Raw genomic sequence first — 25,577 nt, forward strand, 5'->3', positions numbered from 1 at the left:
CTGGGAGGTTGCGTTAACCACTGCGCCACCCGGACACATTGTTTATCGCTGATCCACACTCCTACCTATCGGCACCTATCCGCTGTCTCCGTGCATGTTCTCCATGTTCGCTGCTTTGAGGTTCCTGCACGAGGTCGAACGTATTGTGCGTCCGCAATGAAGGTGGTGGATAACTGCCCACCAATTATATGAATGCGTGTTGTATGTTCTTTTGGATATGTCTGAAAGCTCATTTGCTATGCATTCATCTAACCATTATTCACTTGTTCATATTTTTGATTAACTTGAGTTCCATGAATCCGTTTACTGTTGCAGTGCTTGTGTGTCAGTTCTCATTGTTTTGTGATGCCAAAAGTGAAACGTAAGTGCTCTTCCATTGACGGATACACAGAAATATGGCCTTTCATTAAAAAAGAGACAAACGAGATACGGAAGCATTCCGCAAACTTTATTGCTGTTATTTTTCAATCGAGCACGGTGGGAAATCTGATTCGAGATCCACAAGCACTAAGAAGTACTCAAGGAAGAGGCCTCCAGTCCGTGACACATTTTTTTTTACCCGATACAAGAGAGGAAATGCTCATATTATGCTGAACTGACAACAGGAAATGAACTGTAAAACATTACCTTTCATTCAAATCACCTGATTACACGACGAAATTGTGTTCAGTTATGTATGCCGAGTCTGTAAGAGCTAAAAATCAAAGTGCTGCAAGAACAAAAGCCACTGCAATAATCAAACCTATACTTGCTCCTCATTTTGTATCCATTTGCACTTTGAACTTGAGAAACCCTTCGTTTTACGGACTAGCAATTGAAGGCGGCAATCACAACGCACTGAAATTGTTTCCAATAGTTGTTCAGTATTTTGATGCAGATGAAGGGTTAAAACTAAACTAATTATGGTGGATTCTGTACAAAATGAAACATTGGACACTACATCCGACTTATTGATTTAAGAACTCAAAGATCTTACAATTAATTTAAAAGATTGTGTAGCATTTTGCGGCGAAAACTGCAACACCAGTTTCGGGTGTGGGGCGGGTGGAACCGAAGAGGTGATAACAATATAGTCAGTCGTTTAAAAAGGAAACTTGGGAAGAACTTGGAAGGAGTAGGCTGTCCACCACACATTTTACATAACACTGTTTCACTGTTGCAGACATTTTATTTATTGACATCGAGTTAATTGTCTTGAAACTTTATAACTATTTTTCCATCTACACAATGAGAACTTCAAAAACTTGCTGACTTCTTTGAATTTGTGGATATCTGTTATTGAGAACTTTAGTCACACTCACCGAGCGAGGTGGCGCAGTGGTTAGCACACTGGACTCGCATTCGGGAGGACGACGGTTCAATCCCGTCTCCGGCCATCCTGATTTAGGTTTTCCGTGATTTCCCTAAATCGTTTCAGGCAAATGCCGGGATGGTTCCTTTGAAAGGGCACGGCCGATTTCCTTCCCTAACCCGAGCTTGCGCTCCGTCTCTAATGACCTCGTTGTCGACGGGACGATAAACAGTAACAACCACCACCGCCTTTAGTCACACTCTAAAACTAGATGGCTGTCTTTAATGTCTGCATTCGAGAGAACGTTACAACTGTGGAAAGCTCTGAAAACTGTCTTCCTGACAGAAGAACAACCTCCGCAGATCTTGGTAGAATTTTTGTCTGCTCTTTTAAGTAAGACTTACTTTTGATTTATTCACCATCAGCTGAGATTGTTTAGTAATCAAATAAAGAAATTTGATAGTAGTAACATATCTGTGATTGAAGTGAAGGTCATTATTGAGTATAAAATAATTTCACAAGAAGATAAATAAAACTGTTGTTATCTGACTATGAAAACTAAACAAATTTTTGAAAAATGTAGATCATTGGCTCTGTAGTAACCACCGAAAAATTTCACAGTGACGTAAAAGAGTTTTATGAAACTGCCGTCATTTTTGAGTGTATGTGTATGACTAAATTAGTGGAATGGGAAAATATACAAAGGATATTGGTTTATTTAAAAGGAAAACAAGTGGATATTTGTGAGTCAGTAGTGTTTAATCAGTATGTGAATCTGAGGAATTTTCTGGCTTCAAAAGTTTCAGATAATAATTGGAAGTCAGTATTACCAGCCCCGAACAACTATTTGGAATTTTTCAGAACTGACGAGATCTGCATTCAGACGTCAGAATTGGTAAAGATATGACAATATATGTTTTCAATAGTAGCACGTAACTGTATTGTTGAGAGAATTTTTAAATTAATGAGAACTCAGTAGACCGAGTAACAGAATGGTTTGGATGTATCAACAATTGAGAGCATCTTACAGTTTACTTATAACTTTCAAATGAGCTGTGGAGAGTTTTATAATTATGCAAGTAAACAAACTGATCTTCTGTCAAATAGTCTGAGACGTAAGCTGGCCCATAAAACAATTTGTGTAAATAACTTATGTTATATGATAATTAATTGAAAACCTCACTGCCGACAGGTGTTGTTGATATGCTTCAACGGGGACAGCTGAAAATGTGTGCCCCGACCGGGACTCGAACCCGGGATCTCCTGCTTGCACGGTAGACGCTCTATCCATCTGAGCTACCGAGGACACAGATGAATAGCGCGACTACTGGCCATTAAAATTGCTACACCAAGAAGAAATGCAGATGATAAACAGGTATTCATTGGACAAATATATTATACTAGAACTGACACATGATTACATTTTCACACAATTTGGGTGCATAGATCCTGAGAAATCAGTAACCAGAACAACCACCTCTGGCCGTAATAACGGCCTTGATACGCCTGGGCATTGAGTCAAACAGAGCTTGGATGGCGTGTACAGGTACAGCTGCCCATGCAGCTTCAACACAATACCACAGTTCACCAAGAGTAGTGACGCGTATTGTGACGAGCCAGTTGCTCGGCCACCATTGACCAGACGTTTTCAGTTGGTGAGAGATCTGGAGAATGTGCTGGCCAGGGCAGCAGTCGAACATTTTCTGTATCCCGAAAGGCCTGTACAGGACCTGTAACATGCGGTCGTGCATTATACTGCTGAAATGTAGGGTTTCGCAAGGATCGAATGGTGGGTAGAGCCACGGGTCGTAACACATCTGAAATGTAACGTCCACTTTTCAAAGCGCCGTCAATGCGAACACACGCTTCCGAAGTGCGTTCACCGCGAGGTTGCCAAACACGGATTCGACCATCATGATGCTGTAAACAGAACCTGGATTCATCCGAAAAAATGACGTTTTGCCATTCGTGCACTCAGGTTCGTCGTTGAGTACACCATCGCAGGCGTTCCTGTCTGTGATGCAGCGTCAAGGGTAACCGCAGCCATGGTCTCCGAGCTGATAGTCCATGCTGCTGCAAACGTCGTCGAACTGTTCGTGCAGATGGTTGTTGTCTTGCAAATGTCCCCATCTGTTCACTCAGGGATCGAGACATTACAACCATGCGGATAAAATGCCTTTCATCTCGACTGCTAGTGATACCAGGCCTTTGGGATTCAGCACGACGTTCCGTATTACCCTCCTGAACCCACCGATTCCATATTTTGTTAACAGTCATTGGATCTCGACCAACGCGAACACCAATGTCGCGACATGATAAATCGCAATCGTGATAGGCCACAATCCGACCTTTATCAAAGTCGGAAACGTGATGGCGCGCATTTCTCCTCCTTTCACGAGGTATCACAACAACGTTTCACCAGGCAGTAGATCACGGGTTCGAGTCCCGATCAGGGCACACATTTTCAGCTGTCCCCATCGAGGTAGATCAACAACACCTGTCGGCAGCTGAGGGTTTCAATTAATTATCATTTATTCTAGAGAAGGGCAACGGCCTTGCCACAGTGGATACACCGGTTCCCGTGAGATTACCGAAGTTAAGCGCTGTCGGGCGTGGCTGGCACTTGGATGGGTGACCATCCGGACCGCCATGCGCTGTTGCCATTTTTCGGGGTGCACTAAGCCTCGTGATGCCAACTGAGGAGCTACTCCACCGAATAGTAACAGCTCCGGTCAAAGAAAACCATCATAACGACCGGGAGAGCGCTGTGCTGACCACACGCCCCTCCTATCCGCATCCTCATCTGAGGATGACACGGCGGTCGGATGGTCCCGATGGGCCACTCATGGCCTGAAGACAGAGTGCTTTATTCTAGAGAAGCTGCACGGTCATCAATGGTATCTGTTCTTTCGACAACAGTTACTATCTTCATACTTATGTTATACTTTGTTCTTCTCAAATATATTTATACTTGTATTATACTCAGTAGTGACGCATAGGTTAATTTTTCCAGCCGCTTGAAATCCATCCTCGTCCACATCTAATGACTGGATTTCTGTTGGTTTCGTCCCAATTTTTGTACCACCATTTATGGCAACCATAATCAAGCCACTTTGTTTAAACCGTACGAAGTCTAGAAAATGCATGCGTAAAAAAAGTATTGTTGATACAGGCTCTAAAAGGCTTCAGGCAGATTAGCATGTAATTTCTGCATGTCATACTGCAAAGATGAAACTAAGGACAGATACAATAACAACAATTAGCTGATATCTTCCACAAAAAAGGTAAACAGACACATAAAATACAAATGTCTGATAATTCTGACAACACTAATTAAATCCAACGCCGACTTTTTTTCCTAGTAAAGGTATTCTGGAAAGCACTTTCCCGTGTCGTCAAACTGTGTGATAAACTACCAGATTTAGCTTCGCCATTGTCCTATTTTAACCAGATGCGGTACCTGCTGGATAAATTCTCTCATCTTACTGTTAACATCTATTTGGTCCATTCTATTGAGAAGCCTTAAGTTACTACCCCCATCCCAAAAATGATTTTGTTGTCGTTGTATTTGTTTTAGGTCGTAGACACTCTTGAAACACTTTTGAAATCACGGATGCAGCTTCTATTAAAGACACGCAAGTTGCATTCCAGAAAACAGACTTGAAGCAAGACCTGATCCCCATCATAAACATTTTGCCCATTTTCCTGCAGCAATAACCGAATTGGAAGCCACAGATCTACCACTGACGGAATATTTGACAATTATTGACATATAACATTTCGCCCATTTTCCTGCAGCAATAACCGAGTTGGAAGCCACAGACCTACCACTGACGGAATCTTTGACAATTATTGAAAAAGTTGAAAAATCTTTGCAACCATCCTATGGAGAAATGGGTGTTGGAGCAAAAGATAAGCTAAACAAAGTTGTTGGATCAAATCCTGATTTTGAATTTGTGACGTTCTAGCAAAGGATACAACGCCAGACAGAAGTCTGTCAAAGATTCTGATCATCAAATCCTGACCAACGATAGCGAAATCACTGAAAGACGGAAGGTGTACTTCAACCAGCTTCTCGACTGTGATGGTTCGATTTTCAGTCTCTAACCACAGTTAACCCAGATTATCCCCGCCTCCCCGCCCTCCATCACACTCAAATCAAATGGCTTCAGAAGAATAAGAGGCCAGGTGAAGACGGAATACAGGCCGAGATTTTTTAATATCACGTATAGATTTAAGTGTCAGGAAGTCGTCTCTGAAAGTATTTGTATGGAGTGTGGCCATGTATTGAAGTGAAACGTGGACGATAAATAGTTTGGACAAGAAGAGAATAGAAGCTTTCGAAATGTGGTGCTACAGAAGAATGTTGAAGATTAGGTGGGTAGATCACGTAACTAATGAGGAGGTATTGAATAGGATTGGGGAGAAGAGAAGTTTGTGGCACAACTTGACTAGAAGAAGGGATCGGTTGGTAGGACATGTTCTGAGGCACCAAGGGATCACAAATTTAGTATTGGAGGGCGGCGTGGAGGGTAAAAATAGTAGAGGGAGACCAAGAGATCAATACACTAAGCAGATTCAGAAGGATGAAGGTTGCAGTAGGTACTGGGAGATGAAGAAGCTTGCACAGGATAGAGTAGCATAGAGAGCTGCATCAAACCAGTCTCAGGACTGAAGACCACAACAACTACAACAACAAAGACAGCATGACGTACACCAGGCAGTTATACACTGCTTCACGTAGCAGGGCATGTGAAACATGAACGGTTACAACATCAGTATGAGAGTGAGCATTATCTTGTTGGAAAACACCATCTGGAATGCTATTCATGAATAGCAACACAAGTCGAATCACCAGATTGACGTATAATTTTGCAGTCAGGGTGTGTGGGATAACCATGAGAGCGTTCCTGCTGTCAGACGAAATCGCACCCCTAGACCATAACGATTGGAAACTTCGCCACTATGCTTTGCAACGTCATGTTGGGTGAAACGAATCACCTACTAGCACAACATCGTATGCTTTCGTTTGTTAAACATCAACACTGGCTGCGGCCAGTGGCGACTTTTTTTCTTCTGTACGATTACTATCGGGAAATAATTCTCAGTATCTAGTGCGCTCTTCCTGTACTATGGCCCTTAAGCGTGATGTTTATGATTTGCGAGCTGCTGCATTATTATGGTGACTTTAATGTCAATATGGGTATCTATATAATTACCAATGTAGTTTTTCCTATAAATACGGGTGAATATGTTTATAATATTTACTTACGGTTATTATACCTCTGCCTAGAATACCAATGTAGTTTTTCCTATAAATACGGGTGAATATGTTTATAATATTTACTTACGGTTATTATACCTCTGCCTAGAATGAATGACATTTCGCGTGTTTCACGTTAGCAAGTGTTGTCTTATGTATTTATCAAAAACATACATTTATACAGGCAGGCGGTGTTTAGAGAAATATAAAACAACGGTAGAGGTAAACAAACATTTTAAGACGTGATTCGGAGGCTTACTTATCGTTCCTTTTGAGGTGACTTCCAGTTATGTAGCCTAGGTTTTTGTGTGTGTGTGTGTGTGTGTGTGTGTGTGTGACTTTGGCAGTTCTAACAGAAGATAAGACTTTAATGTTTTATGCCATTTTGCATTGGATTTTTGTTTCTAAAAGGGCAGTTACCAGAACTCCTAAGATGAATGCATTTAGGTAACTGGCTGCATTATTTAACATTCTACAAGACACTAAAAGTGTGATGTCAACCATCTGCTGTCACTGTACAAATGCGAATGGTACTGTGTAACATGAAAACCATTTTTCTTTCTTTTTACAGCGGCAGGCTTTCATGGACCATTTCATTAAGGACAAAACTAAACTAAATCATATTAGTTTACGTTGTGCAATGAATTAAAAAATAAATCTCTAAATCTCTATTGGTATTCTAATGTTTCTTTTGTACAGCAAATAAGAATAAAAGACTAATAAAGTAATGGTACAGAGTAATGGACAAGTTTAATAAAGAATCTTCTCCGATTCTCCAACTTCTCTCAGCGTACTTTATGACTAAATAGTTCATAGGTGAACGGCCGCGGGTCAGTGTCCAACGGGCACTATATTTTGGCAAGCAACCACGCTGCCATCATCAAGTGTATTGATGAACTGACTGGTTAGGGTGTCGCTGGGACTAGCAACCCTATTTGCGCTTCAGATCGGGAAGGTTAAATATTCCGATACTATTCCTGTATACACTCCTGGAAATTGAAATAAGAACACCGTGAATTCATTGTCCCAGGAAGGGGAAACTTTATTGACACATTCCTGGGGTCAGATACATCACATGATCACACTGACAGAACCACAGGCACATAGACACAGGCAACAGAGCATGCACAATGTCGGCACTAGTACAGTGTATATCCACCTTTCGCAGCAATGCAGGCTGCTATTCTCCCATGGAGACGATCGTAGAGATGCTGGATGTAGTCCTGTGGAACGGCTTGCCATGCCATTTCCACCTGGCGCCTCAGTTGGACCAGCGTTCGTGCTGGACGTGCAGACCGCGTGAGACGACGCTTCATCCAGTCCCAAACATGCTCAATGGGGGACAGATCCGGAGATCTTGCTGGCCAGGGTAGTTGACTTACACCTTCTAGAGCACGTTGGGTGGCACGGGATACATGCGGACGTGCATTGTCCTGTTGGATCAGCACGTTCCCTTACCGGTCTAGGAATGGTAGAACGATGGGTTCGATGACGGTTTGGATGTACCGTGCACTATTCAGTGTCCCCTCGACGATCACCAGTGGTGTACGGCCAGTGTAGGAGATCGCTCCCCACACCATGATGCCGGGTGTTGGCCCTGTGTGCCTCAGTCGTATGCAGTCCTGATTGTGGCGCTCACCTGCACGGCGCCAAACACGCATACGACCATCATTGGCACCAAGGCAGAAGCGACTCTCATCGCTGAAGACGACACGTCTCCATTCGTCCCTCCATTCACGCCTGTCGCGACACCACTGGAGGCGGGCTGCACGATGTTGGGGCGTGAGCGGAAGACGGCCTAACGGTGTGCGGGACCGTAGCCCAGCTTCATGGAGACGGTTGCGAATGGTCCTCGCCGATACCCCAGGAGCAACAGTGTCCCTAATTTGCTGGGAAGTGGCGGTGCGGTCCCCTACGGCACTGCGTAGGATCCTACGGTCTTGGCGTGCATCCGTGCATCGCTGTGGTCCGGTCCCAGGTCGACGGGCACGTGCACCTTCCGCCGACCACTGGCGACAACATCGATGTACTGTGGAGACCTCACGCCCCACGTGTTGAGCAATTCGGCGGTACGTCCACCCGGCCTCCCGCATGCCCACTATACGCCCTCGCTCAAAGTCCGTCAACTGCACATACGGTTCACGTCCACACTGTCGCGGCATGCTACCAGTGTTAAAGACTGCGATGGAGCTCCGTATGCCACGGCAAACTGGCTAACACTGACGGCGGCGGTGCACAAATGCTGCGCAGCTAGCGCCATTCGACGGCCAACACCGCGGTTCCTGGTGTGTCCGCTGTGCCGTGCGTGTGATCATTGCTTGTACAGCCCTCTCGCAGTGTCTGGAGCAAGTATGGTGGGTCTAACACACCGGTGTCAATGTGTTCTTTTTTCCATTTCCAGGAGTGTATATCCTCTTTTTAATGTTAAGTGGACCTGGCTCAGGGTGAAGGGTTGATGTCCTCCTCTGGTTGCCGTGGAAGTGTGTTACTCCCACAGTAGGTCTGGTCAACAGGTTGTCAGAAGGTGGTGCACCTGTTGGCACAGGCCTTGAATGAGCAGATTAGTCGACTGCAATGTCTTGGTGTGGAACAGTCACGCAGACTGGCGGGAATTACCCCGCAGGAGGAGGATGCCGGTGCCTTCGTGCAGTAATGTTATCGAGTACTGTTTCAGAAGATGTATAGTGAGCTTTACAGCCCGATTCTGCACCCTCTGCAGCGCTCCAATGTGTGAAGCAGTGGCATTTCCCCCACACCACAGCAGCGATTTCTAGTACTAGTCTGACCAGAGCAAGATAGAGTACGATGCTGTGATGTGGGGCCAGTGTCAGCTTCGGGTTGAGGAGTGAGTAGAGAGCATGGATGCACCACACTGCCCTGCTCTTGACTCCTCTGATGTGTGGGAGACAGGTTAAGTGATGGTCAAACCTAGATATTTTCCTGTCTTTAATCATGGAGTGGGGCCTCCCAGGATGGTGACAGGTGGCCGGTTATAAGGCAGCTTCTTCCTTGAGAAGATGACTGCTTTCCTCTTTATGGTATTACATTTCAGCCGCCATTTTGTTGACAAGGCGCCCAGGGCATCACAGCCGAGCTGGAGACGGCGATGTATCATCACAGTGTGCATGCTAGGGGCGAATAGCACGGTGTCATCCACATACTGGGCCACAAGCCTGGGCGAACCTTTACAACATAAGATGCGTACAGGAAGTACAGAAGGGGCCGAGCCCCAACCCCTGTGACACACTGGCAAGCATCAGCTGCACTATCAATGTCCCAGCGTTGGCGCAAACGTGGAATGTCCTCCATGACAGGTAAGAGCTGAGTACGATCCCATGCGACAACAGTACCCCAAACACAATGAGACTGTACATGAGGCCATTGGGCCACACAGAGTTGAATGTCTTGGAGATATATAGGAATACTGGCCCAGGGTACTCACAAATCTCCAGGGCTCACATCACCTGCTCCACCAGCCGCAGCCAGCAACATGCCATGGAACGGCCCCTCCAGAACCCAAACTGCTCATGTGTGTGAGATGACCTGTAGTGATGTGCTGGAGTAGTCATTTGGTGTACAGCCTCTTGAAGGCTTTCAAGAGGAAGCAGGAAAACAGACTGATTGACTGATATTTCTGCACAAGCCGTAGGTTCTTGCCAGACTTTGGCATCGCCACTACTTCTGCATGTTTTCTTGTGGATGGATAGATTCCAGTGCACAGGCATGGCTAGAGGACAAATGTAAGGATGTAGAGGCTTAACTCACTAGGGGTAAGATAGATACAGCCTACAGGAAAATTAAAGAGACCTTTGGAGAAAAGAGAGCCACTTGTATGAATATCAAGAGCTCAGATGGAAACCCAGTTCTAAGCAAAGAGGGGAAAGCAGAAAGGTGGAAGGAGTATATAGAGGTTCTATACAAGGGCGATGTACTTGAGGACAATATTATGGAAATGGAAGAGGATGTAGATGAAATGGGAGATACAATACTGCGTGAAGAGTTTGATAGAACACTGAAAGACCTGAGTCGAAACAAGACAACATTCCATTAGAACTACTGACGGCCTTGGGAGAGGCAGTCCTGACAAAACTCTACCATCTGGTGAGCAAGATGTACGAGACAGGCGAAATACCCTCAGACTTCAAGAAGAATATAATAAGTCCAATCCCAAAGAAAGCAGGTGTTGACAGATGTGAAAATTACCGAACTATCAGTTTAATAAGTCACAGCTGCAAAATACTAACGCGAATTCTTTACAGACGAATGGAAAAACTGGTAGAAGCCGAGCTCGGGGAAGATCAGTTTGGATTGCGTAGAAATGTTGGAACACGTGAGGCAATACTGACCTTACGACTTATCTTAGAAAAAAGATTAAGGAAAGGCAAACCTATGTTTCTAGCATTTGTAGACTTGTAGAAAGCTTTTGACAATGTTGACTGGAATACTCTCTTTCAAATTCTAAAGGTGGCAGAGGTAAAATACAGGGAGCGAAAGGCTATTTGTACAGAAACCAGATGGCAGTTATAAGAGTCGCGGGGCATGAAAGGGAAGCAGTGGTTGGGAAGGGAGTGAGACAGTGTTGTAGCCTATCCCCGATGTTATTCAATCTGTATATTGAGCAAGCAGTAAAGGAAACAAAAGAAAAATTCGGAGTAGGTATTAAAGTCCATGGAGAAGAAATAAAAACGTTGAGGTTCGCCGATGACATTGTAATTCTGTCAGAGACAGCAAAGGACTTGGAAGAGCAGTTGAACGGAATGGACAGTGTCTTGAAAGGAGGATATAAGATGAACATCAACAAAAGCAAAACGAGGATAATGGAATGTAGTCGAATTAAGTCGCGTGATGCTAAGGGAATTAGATTAGGAAATGAGACACTTAAAGTAGTAAAGGAGTTTTGCTATTTGGGGAGCAAAATAACTGATGATGGTCGAAGTAGAGAGGATATAAAATGTAGACTGGCAATGGCAAGGAAAGCGTTTCTGAAGAAGAGAAATTTGTTAACATCGAGTATAGATTTAAATGTCAGGAAGTCGTTCCTGAAAGTATTTGTATGGAGTGTAGCCATGTATGGAAGTGAAACATGGACAATAAATAGTTTGGACAAGAAGAGAATAGAAGCTTTCGAAATGTGGTGCTACAGAAGAATGTTGAAGATTAGGTGGGTAGATCACGTAACTAATGAGGAGGTATTGAATAGGATTGGGGAGAAGAGAAGTTCGTGGCACAACTTGACTAGAAGAAGGGATCGGTTGGTAGGACATGTCCTGAGGCATCAGGGGATCACAAATTTAGCATTGGAGGGCAGTGTGGAAGGTAAAAATCGTAGAGGGAGACCAAGAGCTGAATACACTAAGCAGATTCAGATGGATGTAGGTTGCAGTAGGTACTGGGAGATGAAGGAGCTTGCACAGGATACATTAGCATGGAGAGCTGCATCAAACCAGTCTCAGGACTGAAGACCACAACAACAACAAACAGTATGTTGTTGAAAATGGCAAGTGACTGTGGAAATCAGCTGGCAGGTAGTGCAGCAGGATGTTGTCGTGCCCACTGCTTCCTCTCAGTCTCCTAGTGTTGAGCCTCACTATTTGCAGCTCCATCTCCTCTTCTGTGATTGGTTTTATCACATCTTCTTTTGCCATGACCAGCAGGAACATGGGCAGCCACTCCTCAACCAGGTGGATGTGTGCATTGTTGACAGGTTTGACCACAGGAGTGAAGTTTGCTACAATCTTATCCATTAAGACGCTGGACTAGAGATAAGGCTCACAGATTAAGGTCTATAAAATCTGCAACAGCAGAATCCATTGCCAACGATGGAGGAACTGTTTGGTCATGTGCAAGACACTGCCATACTTGGGACTGAGCGACGCCACCAGGCCAGCCCAGTCACATTTGTGATGTTCTTCCACTGCAGCCTTTATGTCGTAATACATCAGGTAGATAGGCTTCTTTGTTACCAGCTGTCGAGTGAGCTGCCATTTAAAGAAGAGGCAGTTCTTCTGAGTGAAGTGAATAGCTGCGAGAAGTTTTGTGGCCCACGAGGACATCTGAGCAAGGTTGCATACGCCTCTCTCAGTGCCTGGTGCATGAAGTGAGCCCTCATGACGTCTGCGTCTGGAGCATTGTTTTGCAAGTGGAGCAACTGAGTCTCAAAGCACTCTCCATCAACACCACAGAAGTTGCAGCAATCAGGAAGTTATGCTGCACTGTTAACATCCACGTCAAACACCACTGGCAGGTGGTCGAACGTCAGGGCACAGTGCATCTTTGCAGAAGTGAATTGAGTGATATCTTTCAGAATGGTGACATCCAGGGCATCTGTCTGGCCACTGCTGGACTATATGATGTGGTCATACAGATGCAGGCTGATTTCACCATTCCTCAGTACAGTGCACAGGAGATGCTGGTCGCATAGAAACCACCCACAAGAAGTTTCCCTCCACTGCCAGCAGGACATTGGCTTCCTCCGGGTCCCTATGGATGGTCAGTATACCACGATTAAAGTGATCTGTCTGCATGAGTGTTGACTGCAACCATCATGGCCTCCACAGTGGTTAAATCTGACAGTTGTACTTGGTAGTGCTGCAGCAACTTCTTGATGTATAATACAGCAGTGACACCACCTACTCTCAGCCTGTTCGTGCAACAGCAGCAGTAGTTAGCTGCCAGTAGGCTGAATTCAGATTTGAAGTGGATCTCACCAACAAGACAGATGTCTATGGCCTCATCCTTCAGGGACTGGATAAATTCACCCTCCTGGGGACAGAGGTTGTTTCCATTAGAGGCACAAAGGGTTAAACCAAAGTTATTTGCATTACCCATGGTGTTTTTGATGAGGTGTTGCAGTGCCCACCTGGACAGCCGCCATGTTTGTGGTGGTTAACAGGGACAAGAGTTGTAGGATAAGCTTCTTGAGTGGCCACAAAAAGGATCGGAGGCCATCTGTGTCACTGCTGCTCAAGGTTCCATCATCACGCTGGCCGCAAGTGGCACTGGGGGTGGGGGGGAGGGGGGGTACCACTGACGCTGGAAATGTAGGCTGCAGTTGCTGGAAAGCATGTTCGGTGTGCCCTGGTGGTGGAGGGGTCGCAGGACACTACATCATATGTCCACACTTGCATCTGTGTCTTGTGAAGCTGTTGGTGGGGCTGGCCCACCAGTGTCCACTGCTTCTGTGCATTTTCTCACTCCTGACTGCTGGGCTGGTGCAGGGTGGGGACGGCAGGTGGCTGCCTTTCCCTGCACGATGCCAGCAAAGCTTGTTCCAGACTACAAATGCCTGGATTGGGCCACCTTGCAATGTTGCTTGGCGTTCTTCTGGCTGAAGACATGCTGCATTCCTAGTAACTTGGAGCGGGCCTTGGAGACCCTACTCGTATAATGTGGCAAGGATATGATGTCACCAGGTCTTGTCATATGCTTTCCGTAAATAAAAAAAGACAGCAACCAGGTGTGGGCGACTGGAAAAGGCTGTTCGGATGGCAGACTCGAGGGACCCAAGATTATCGGTGGTAGAGTGACCCTGGCGGAAGCCACCCTGACATGAAGGCAGTAGGCCACGTGACTCCGCGACCCAACCCAACTGCTGACACACCATACGTTCCAGCAGCTTAAAAAGAATGTTGGTGAGGCTGATGGGCCAATAGCTATCCACATCAAGTGGGTTTTTACCAGGTTTAAGCACCAGAATGATGGTGCTCTCCAGCCAATGCGATGGAAAGACGCCGTCGCACCAGATCCAGTTGAAGATGATGAGGAGATGTTGCTTGTAGTCAGATGAGAGATGTTTAATCATCTGACTGTGGATCCAATCTGGCCCAGGAGCTGTGTCGGGGCAGTGTGCAAGGGCACTCAGTGGCTCCAACTGTGTAAATGTGGTGTTAAAGGGCTCACTATGGCGTGTACCGAGCGAGTGGACTTTCCATCCGCTGTTTGAGGGTGCGAAAGGCTGGGGGGTAGTTCTCTGACATAGAGGCTCAAGCTCGATTATATTCGCTACGGTTCCTGTAATATCCCTTATAGCTGCGGAGGGCAGGGATCCGCATTGCCGGGAACCAGGTTTCCTGGAGGGCAATGCAGAAAGCAGGTGTAGAGCTTAACAGTTTCCGTAGCTCAGCCATGTGGTGGAAAAAACCACAGCAATTCCACTGGAGGAATGCGTCATTGCGCTGGGGAGGCATGGAACATTCAATGAAGCAGTTTACGCCTCAGGGTCACCTGCTGCCACCGACTTATTGCCTGAGCAGTCTATATCCATTGTGTCTGAGGGTCCGGCAAGATCTAGGTCCTCAGCGGATGCCAGAATCTCCACCTTATCCCCAGATGCAGAATGTAGGTAGCAGTGATGTGGGTGCCCGCGCAATTTCCTTGGTCTTAGGGGTCTTCTTTTTGGACTTTTCTTGCTGCTCCCTTGGTTTCTCTGGGAAGGCTTCACTGATTCAGTCTCCAGGACTGAGGATGATCGTGAAGCCCTACGGCCAGCTGCTTTTGGGCACTTCAGCCACTGGTGGGCATCATCTTTCCCATTAGTAGAAACCTGGGAAGGGAGTGACCCAAGCGACCCCTTTCTGGTGAGAGGAGCCGAAGACGACTTACACTTCTCCGGCTGTGAAGTGGGAATTGGTGTCCCCGATGGTTGGGGGGCAGTGCTCCTGAGGTAGGTGGTGTGAGAACAACAGGGGTGGAAGTGCCCCCACCATCAAGGGGGCACGTGTAGCCTTCTGGCTCTAAGAGCCAACTGGAATTAGCGTAACTGATGGGGCTACAACTGCTCTCGCAGCAGCGGCGTATGGGGAGGTCATAGCCACAGGATATAGGCGCTCATATTTTCTCTTAGCCTGCCTCAGTGTAGGTCAATCAGTCCAGGATCTTGCATTCCATGATTTTCCTCTTCTTCTGTAAAATTGTGCAGTCTGGCGAGCAAGGTGATAGATGCTCTCTGCAGCTGACACAGGTGAGAGGCGGGGCACATGGATTATTGGGATGTGATGGATGTCCACAATATCGACATGTGACGCTGGAAGTACAGCGGGAAGACACATGGCCAAACTTCCAGCACTTAAAGCACCGCATCGGGGGAGGGATATATGGCTTGATATCACAGTGGTAGACCATCACCTTGACCTTCTCGGCTAAGGTGTCACCCTCAAAAGCCAAAATGAGGGCAACAGTGGCAACCTGATTATCCCTCGGACCCCGATGGACGCGCCACATGAAATGACCACCTTACCACTCTAAATTGGAGTGCAGCTCATCGTCAGAATGCAAAAGAAGGTCCCTGTGGAAGATAATATCCTGGACCATAATTAAGCTCTTATGTGGCATGATGGTAACAGAAACATCCCCCAACTTGGTACAAGCGAGTAAAATGCGTGACTGGGCAGAGGATGCTGTTTTTATCAAGACTGACCCAGATCGTATTTTGGACAAGCCCTCCACCTCCCCAAAATTGTCCTCTAAATGTTCTACAAAAAAAACTGTGGCTTCATCAAAACAAAGGAGTCCCCAATCAGTTCTCGTACATATGAGGTACCGGGGTGAATAAGGTTCGCTGCCATCCTTAGCCTGGCATTCCTCCCACGGTGCCATGGTGTGGCCATGGAGGGGAATGATTTAGGGTAGTAATTTCTTGCGCTGTACTGAGATTTGGAATGCTTAGAGACTGCTGGTCTCCCCATGGGCACCAACCAGCCACAGCAAAGGCCACCTGGCAGGGTGGCCATTGCTAGGAGTCCCGATTCCCCAGGGTGATGGGCATCTACTCCTTGGCATATGTGCGGAGTTAACAGCACAGTAATCAGCAGAGCGATCCCTGTGTTGTCAGGGGCCTACAACCAACAGTGTACATGGTGGCCCCACCACAACAGACTGGCTACCGTGCTGGATATGAGGTGCAAAGAAATCCATGTCACCGTCAGCGCAAAAAGCGACACTGCATAGTGCGTGGTGGAAAACACACCCAGGAAGGCGTGTTCGCCCAAGAGATGGAGAATGAGCTGGATTGCTGGACTGCAGTGTGATGATGAGAAAGTGGGCTAAAGATCTCTAGGCACAATGGACATGATGCACCATGTAAGGTGCCCTTCTTCAATTGGCTCGCTCTTTAGGAAAATTTTGAAAAATGGAGGTCAAACCCTACAGGGGACCATAACATAAAGGCCAAAACGTGTGAGACTCCTTTTATTCATCTCTTGTGACAGGCAGGAATACATCGGGCCTATTCTAATCCCCGGACTCATAGGGGATAATAAGGTAGCATTCTTCATTAAAATCATGAGAGATGTAGCATGCAAAACACATGATAAGGTGGGGTTAGGCCAACCCACCAGCCAGGGACAGCCAGATGCTGTCCAGGACAGACTACAGCACGAGGTGACTCACCACCATAAAGGATACTGTACGGCTTTCAAACACGATTATACAGGCCACATGGTTCGATAAAGTGTAAATCTAGAACACTGCTTAGATGTCATCAGCTGAAATTGAGAGTGATGAGTCAGTTACCCTCAAGTATTTGTCTTATTGCAATAAAAGTAGCATACTCTATTAAAATGTGTGCCATGGATAAAGGTTCAGCACAACTCCAGAAAGTGTTAGTGACTTGCTTAACAAGGTCTTCAAGGACAGTCTAGTGTCGTTGATGCAGAGTTGCCAAAGAATTGTAGTCATGACAGGATGTCATCTTTTATGATGTAGAGCTTGTTGGTGTTTGCTTCAGCATATCACTCCCTACAGCATGATGCTAGAATATGTTGGTATATAGTGTCTTCCATAGGTCAGAGCCAGGTATCGAAAACTTCTTAGTAACAGAACCCGGTACACTGTTCTTGACGGCGAGTGTTCATCACAGACAAGGGGATCATCAGGAGTGCCCCAGGTGAGTGTGACAGAACTGCTGTTGTTTTTTATACACATAAATGAGCTGGTGGGCAGGGTGAGAAGCAATCTTGAAGCTGTTTACTGATGATGCTGTAATGTACAGGAAGGTGGTGGTGTTGAGTGATTGTAGAAGGATACAAGATGACTTACACAAAATTTCTAGTTGGTGTAATGAATGGCAGCTAGCTGTAAATGTAGAAAAATGTAAGTTAATGCAGATGAGTAGGAAAAACAAACCTGTAATGTTCAAATACAGCATTATTAATGTGCTGCTTGACAGAGTAATGTTGATTAAATATCTAAGCATAACACTGCAAAGCATTATGAAATAGAAAGAGCATGTAAGGATTGTAGTAGGGAAGGCAAATGGTCGACTCCTGTTTATTGGGAGAATTTTAGGATAGTGGAGTTCATCTGTAAAAGAGACCACATACAGGGCACTAGTATGACTAATACGTGTGTACTGTTGAAGTGTTTGGGATCCACAACAGGTCGGATTAAAGGAAGACATCGAAGCAATTCAGAGGCTTGAGGAGCACTACTGAGACAATTAAGAGAAGCGGGATTTGAAGCTGACTGCAAAATGATTCTACTGCCCCTACCGTGCACTACACATAAGAACCATGAAGATAAGATACGAGAAATTACGGCCCGTATGGATGCATATAGACAGTCATTTTTCCCTCACTATATTTGTGAGTGGAACTATTAGTGGTAGAGGGTACCCTTCACCACATAGCGTGCAGTGGCTTGCAGATTATGTAGATATCTTTAATACCAGGGTGTCCTTTTTTGGTTAACTCCCTTGAATAAATGATCTGCAAGTTCATTTCCTGGGATTTGGGCATGACAAGGGCCAGAAAAATACAATCAGCCTTCCATTGTTTTTGGATCCCAGAGAGAAGGTCTTTAACGGACAATAGGGGTGGGTGTCAGGGGTATCAATGTTTTGCAGATGTTATATCTTTTATCTGGGAAGAGAATATGGTTGTTTCATGGAAATCATAGTTCAATAATAGTTTGAGCTGTCACATACCTTAAGGGGGTATTCCTGCCTCCATCAGTATGCCATCTATGGGGCTATACTGAAAGGTGCTGGTTTTAAGTCTGATCCCATTGGATCTAAATGGCCTTGCACAGATGGAGCTGTCAATTCACAGACCAGGCTTCTGTAGTCCGAATGGGACAGTTGTAAAAGGATGGAGTGACTCGCATCCCAAGAAGTGTTGCTAAGGCAGCATAGAGCATAAAATACTATCAGGAAATTCTCTTTCAGCTTGTGTATATAAGGCAGCCAAGTCAGCTCAACAAAAAATAATCCTAGAAAGTGGTATGTTTCTACTGCCTTAAGTAACTCTACAGACATGAATCCAACACCCACTACAGTAGATCAGGTTTATATGAAAAGTATGCAGACAATGAAGAGCCAGAAAGAATGTATGACAAGATAAAAGAAATTATTGAAGCAGTTAAGGGAGATGAAAATTTAACTTTGATGGGAGACTGAATGCAATAGCAGAAAAAGGATTAGAAGTAAAAATAGCAGGAGAACATGGACTGGGAGAGAGGAATGAAAGGGAAAGCTGTCTGGCGCCATTTAATTATTGCTAACATTTGATTTAGAAATAACGAAAGAAGGTTGTAAACATAGCAGAGACCTGGAGACACTAGAAAGTTTAAAATATATTACATAATGGTCAGAGAGAGACTTCAAAATCAGATTTTAAAATGCTAAACATTTCCAGGGGCACATGTAGACTCTGGCCATTATTTGCTAGTTATGAACTGCAGACTAAAACTGAAGAAATTACAGAAACATAGAAACTTGTGGAGTTGAGACCAGGATATGTTGAAAGAAACAGAAGTTGTTGACAGTTTCACAGGGAGCATTAGGCAAAAATTGACTGAAATTGGTGCAAGGAACATAACAGAAGACAAAAGGGGTAGCCTCGACAGATGAAATCAGATAAGCAAAAACACAAGTATCAATAAAAATCCTTGGCTAATGCACAAGATATTGAATTTAACTGATGAAAGTAGAAAATAAAGCAAATGAAGGAAACAAAAAGGAATATATGTATCTAAAAAATGAGATGGACAGGAAATGCAAGTATACATCTGGTCTAAAGTATTCAGATACCTATTAGTGGGGATTGATATGGCGAATGCCCACCCTTCACCTCTATGATGCCTTGAACTATAGTGGGGACACTGTCACTGAGTTGTCTGAATGTATTTCGAGGAATGGCAGCCCATTCTCCTCAATAGCCAAAACCAGGGATGGTAGAAATTTTTTAATTTGGGGTCTTAAGCTAAGTTAACAGTCTAACTTATCCCAAAGGTGTTCCACTGGGTTCAGGCTAGGGCTCACGGTAGACTAGTCTATTTCAGAAACGTCACTGTCCGCAAAACACTGCCTCACAGATGCTGCTTTATGACAGGGTGCATCGTCACGCTGATCAAACAATCATCATCTCTGAAATGTACCTCTACTGTATGCAGCATACAATGCTGTAAAATGCATTCATATTCTTCCACATTTAGCATTTTCTTAAGTGCAATAAGGGGACCACAACCTAACCTCAAAATTTAGCCCCATACCATACCACCACTACCTCCTCCGTACTTCACTTTTGACACCAAACAAGGTGGCACAGTAGTTTGAACACTGGACGCTCATTCAGGAGGGCAGCAGTTCAAACCCACCTCCAGCCATCCAGATTTATGTTTTGTGTGATTTCCCTAAATCAGTACAGGCAAATGCCAGGGTGGTTCCTTTGAAAGGGCACAGCTGGTTTCATTTTTTATACTTAATAAAAACATTCCGAACTTGTGCTCCTTCTCTAACAATCTATATCGATGGGATGTTTAGTCCTAATCTTCCTTCAGTGTTGGCATTACACATGATGTCAGGTAATGTTCTCCAGGTATTGGTCAAATCCAAACACCTCCATCAGATCGCCACAGCGTATAACTCATTTCCTATTGCTCTTTATGTCATCTCATGTGTCACTTAGCACTGACACAGAAGTTTATGGCTAGTGAGGAGCTGCTAAACCACTGCATCTCATTCTTTTTAATTGCTAACTGGACTGATGGTAGCACTTTGAAACTCACGAGTCATTCTTTTTGTCCCTCCTTTTATTTACAAACACTGTTTGCAATGCTCAAAGGTTCCTGTCTGTCAGTACGTGAGGCATGCATGGTCCTGGTTTAGCTGTGGTTGTTCCTTCACATTTCCACTTCACAAACAGTTGACACTGCAGCTTTAGAAGGGCTAAAATGTCCATGGTGGATCTATTACTTAGGTCACATCCAATACACCCAATGACTAGTCCTCATTCAAAGTCACTGGCCTCTCCTAACTGACCCATTCTGCTAAGACTGCTTCTCTATTGACAACAAAATACTCTTTCTCTCCCTTTATACTGGTGAGTCCACCTCTCGTGACATCTTGTTGCCAATTCTGATTTATACAGAGATGCCCATATATGTTTGATCAGATACAGTACATGTAGGGGAAATATGGAAGTCACCTAGAGTAAAATTAAAGAAACCTTTAGAAAAAAGATAAATACCAGTGAGAATATCACAAGTTCAGATGCAATCCAGTACTACACAAACAAAAGAAAGCTATGTATACAGTACAGAAGGGCTATACAAGGGAAACAAACTTGAAGACAATATTAAACAATGAGAAGAAATAGTAAATGAAGATGAGATGGGATATATAACACTACAAGAAGAATTTGACACAGTTATGACACACCTAAGTCAAAACAAGTTTCCTGGAGTAGACGACATTCCATCAGAATTATTTGGATCCTTGGGAGAGCCAGCCATGGCAAAACTATTCCACTTGAATTCAAGAGATATGAGGCAAGTTGAACACCCTCATATTTGAAAAAAGACTATAACAAATCCTAGTACAAAGAAGGTTGGTGCTAACCTGCGTCAATATTACCAAACTATTGGTTTAATACATCATGGCTGCCAAATACTGATATGAATTATTTACAGGACAATGGAAAAATTTATACAAGCCAACTTTGGGGAAAACTGGTTTGGGTTCTTATCTTATAAGACTAACTGAAGGAAGGAAAACCTGCATTTATATTATTTGTAGACTTTGAGAAAGAGTCTACCATTGTTGACTGGGATACACACTTTGAAATTCTGAAGAAAGCAGGGGTAAAATACTGGAGGGAAAAGTTATATATAACTTGTACAGAAACCAGACTGCAGTTGTAAGGGGCAAAGAGCATGATAAGGAAGAAGTAGCTGAGAAGGGAGTGCAACACAGCTGTAGCCTCACCCGATGTTATTCAGTTTGTACACTGAGCAAGCAGTAAAGGAATCCAAGGAGAAATTTGGAGTAGAAATTAAAGTTCAGGGAGGGGAAAAAAACACTGCAGTTTGTCAATGAAATTATAGTTCTGTCAGAGACAGTAAAGGACTTGGATGATCATTTGAACAGATTGGATATTGTCTAAAAAAAAAGATTATAAAACGAATATCAACAAAAGTTAACAAGGATAACAGACTGTAGTCAAATTAAATTGTGTGATGCTGAGTGAATTAGATTAGGAAATGAGGCACTAAAACCTGTCAGTAAGTTTTGTTATTTAGGCAACAAAATGACTGATGATGGCCAAAGTAGAAAGGTTATAAAATGTAGACCAACAACAGTAAGAAAAGTGTTTCTGAAAGAGAGAAATCAAATATACATTTACATGTTAGGAAATCTTTTCTGGAGGTATTTATATGGACTGTAGTCTCATAAAGAAGTGAAACATTGATGATAAGAAGAGGACAAGAAGAGAATAGAAGCTACTGAAATTTGGTTGGTACTGAATCAAATTAGGTGCAGCCGGACTAAAAGAAGGGGTCAGTTGACAGGACACATTCCGAGGCATCAAGAAATAGTCAGTTTAGCAATGGAAGAAAGTGTGAGAGGTAAAAACTGCTGGGGGAAAGGCTTGAATACACTAAGCAGGTTCAAGTGGATGTAGATTCGACAGATACGCAGAGATGAAAAGGCTTGCTCAGGGCAGAAAAGGGTGGTGAGCTGCATCAAATCAGTTTTCAAACTGAAGACCACAACAAGAACAAGTAACTTATTATGAAAATATATTTGTGAGTAGGTGGACAGTTCAGCAATGGCAGAACTGCATTAGACATGTTTTGAAATAGTGAACTGCATGCTGCTGGTGAGGGCCAGTAGCTGGTATTGTGCAATACTTGCATTTGAAGATTTGTAGGTGCAGAAGCCATCAACATACAGGAAATATGAGACTGTACGGCCTATGGCCTCTATAAATCTGTTAACTGCTATTAGGAAAAGAGTTCTGCTTAGAACATAGCTTTGTGGAACTCTGTTGTTCTGTCTGTGGGGAAGATAGAACATAGCTTTGTAGAACTCTGTTGTCCTGTCTGTGGGAAAGATTGTGAAAAAGTGCCTACTTGAACATGGAAGGATTAATGAGAGAAAAAAAACTACAGATAAAAATTCGGAAGGTACCTCTGAAGTCCACTCCATGTAGTGTAGTAAGAATACAATAGCAGATTCCTGTGAGCAGTGGCTACTTGAAAATGGAAGGACCAACAATACAAAAAAATCCAGCTAAAAATGAGAAAGGCATCTTCATGTAGAGTACTGTAGTAAGAATACAGTGCTGTCATGTGATGTCATAGGCTTTTCATTGCTCGGTAGAGAGAGAGAGAGAGAGAGAGAGAGAGAGAGAGAGAGAGAGAGGGGGGGGGGGGGGGTTGTAGAAATCCCTTACTGTCAAGAGTCCAAATGTGTCATATAGTCACCATCTGTTCAAACTGCTTGCATAAAACATTTTAACAAAAACAGAGTGATAGATGTCCACTTCATCAGAGCTCTTTCCAAAATGGTTTCAAACTTGGGTAACTACGCTTTCTATCCACTGGCAGGAAATTCATCCCCATGGCAGATGTGATTACAATGTGCAAAAATATTATGTTTATGATCTAGGTGAAAATGATGTAGCATCTAGTTATGTGTCTGATCAGTGTCTGGGGCTGTGTCAAGACTTTTTGCCACTGTACTGATGAGTTTCCATTTATTGTATGGATAATTTTATGTTTCTGAAGATGGGGAATGGAAGGCAGATAAATACTCTCTGTGCATCTTTTATAACATTCAGATGATGAGGCTTGGGCAAAGTCTGTTGTTAGTTATTCAGCAAGGATAGCGGTGGCAATACTGGATGATGACTGGTGGCCATAAATGAAGCATAGTTTATATCAAATCTGAGAGGAAAAAGGATGGGACCAAGTAGTGGTTACACATCTTTCCCAACAGCAGTTCTTGTATTTTTCAATTAGGTAGGGATTCCAGAGTCGAAGCCTTTTGAAGGTGGTAAGTGTACTCCTCAATGGATGTCATTCATGTAGCTGTAATGCACGGTACGTCACTTACTCCTAGGGAGGGGAGTTCAGGAATGAAAGAAATGTGAAACTATGACAATTGGCATGGTAGGTGTTATGATGGATATCACTGCAGGAAAGAAAGACTGGCCAGAAAGTAGTCACTGTCACATAATTCATCATGCACTTTTCAGTAAATGGACGGGAGAAAGCTGAGGCTAAAGACTGATAGATCGTTAGCACTTTAAAATATCTGTTCTAGTATACTACATTGCTGAGAGATTTTGGAACTGAATAACTAAGGACTGTGGGCATTAAAATCCCCTGAGATGAACAGAGGTGAAGATAGTCACAAAATCAAATCGTTGGTCAGCTGGTGTGTGACCTCTCAATCTGGAGGTACGTAACTGTTACAGAGTTTAAGGTCACTGTGTGTCCATATACATACAACTATCACTTCCAATGAACTATTAACTAAAAGCTGTTTACTAAATTTGGTCTCAGAGATAGATGTACAAAAACACCTGACACTCTCGCAGGGTCAGCTCAATTTTTGTAATATGCTTTGTAATGGGTGAGATTAGAATAGTCTGCAGCAAACTGGGTTTTCTGTAGGGCAATACAAGCTACTGGGTAAAGTGTTATTAGTTGCTTAAGCTCATAAGGTGGTGGCTGTAGACATCCCAGTTCCTTTGGATAATAACTGTGTGGACCTTTGAAGGAGGGGGGAGTGAAAGCAATGAAAATTTATGTTGCAACTCAATTTCGGTCGATACCACCTATTGTGTGGGATCAATTTCAATTTACATAGTTTCTGTAAGTGGATTTTGCGGGATCCAGGATCTTTGAGGTTACTAGATCCATCCTTTCCTTCAGGTTTTTCTTTTTTTGAGGGGGGTGGGGGTGGAAATTTTAGTCCCAGTTGGGAAATATCTGTGTGGTTTTCTGGAAAAAAGAAGAATGAGCCAACCTATAGTCCATTTCCCACACCTCCTTCAGCCAACGGCTGTCATAAGGGTGAGGTGAAGGTGCAAGCTAAGGAAGTGTATCGTAAATACAGTCACTTTCTACTACTGTGGATAAATGATTGAAATCCCAATAAAATTTTCTTGTGCTACTAACTACATCAATTCAAAGGATGCTTTTGGAAGTATATTCTCTTCTCCCACTTCATCTGTCTTCTGACAAAGTGAGAGAACAAACACCATATAGATTCACATAGTTAGTAACATGAGAATATTTTATTGTACTGACATGACATTAAAAGCTTTATGTATACAACTGAAATATCAGACTAAGTGATCAGTGATGATGACTGGGAACATGTTTATAATTATGACTGAAAGAGAGAAATAGTTCCTAAATGCTAAAAGCATTTGACACCCTTGTGCATGAAAGGAAATATTGGGATGCTAAATACATTAAGCAAGAACTTAGAAGCCGTTTGTCAACAGCAGTTCAGTTATATGCCATGTAAAAACATGTGTTCCTGTACGCATCATGTGATGTGATGCAAATTCTTGGGGTTTTTTTTTTGGGGGGGGGGGGGGGGGGGCGGGGGGCAGGGGACGTGCACGCATGCTAAAAGGGTTTCAGCATTCAGAAATTCTCCCACACACAAAGAAACTAATAGAAATGAGAGGATTTCTGTTTTGTACTGGATCATTATACACACATTTCCAGCAATGGAAATGAAGTCCAGAGATCAGCTCGAAACAGAAAGAGAAAGATTACTGGGTAATG

General features: G+C 43.9%; 1 protein-coding gene and 1 pseudogene across 1 annotated transcript in view; one reads left to right on the forward strand and one right to left on the reverse strand.

Annotated features, from left to right (window-relative positions):
- LOC124721969 (uncharacterized protein KIAA2013 homolog) overlaps window positions 1–25,577 on the reverse strand; it is a 168,648-nt gene that overhangs the window by 122,991 nt on the left and 20,080 nt on the right. The gene's annotated exons all lie outside the window — the stretch shown is intronic.
- LOC124723603 lies at window positions 3,837–3,954 on the forward strand (annotated as a pseudogene).

The sequence above is a fragment of the Schistocerca piceifrons genome, chromosome X (assembly GCF_021461385.2).
Source record: "Schistocerca piceifrons isolate TAMUIC-IGC-003096 chromosome X, iqSchPice1.1, whole genome shotgun sequence".
Taxonomy (NCBI): domain Eukaryota; kingdom Metazoa; phylum Arthropoda; class Insecta; order Orthoptera; family Acrididae; genus Schistocerca; species Schistocerca piceifrons.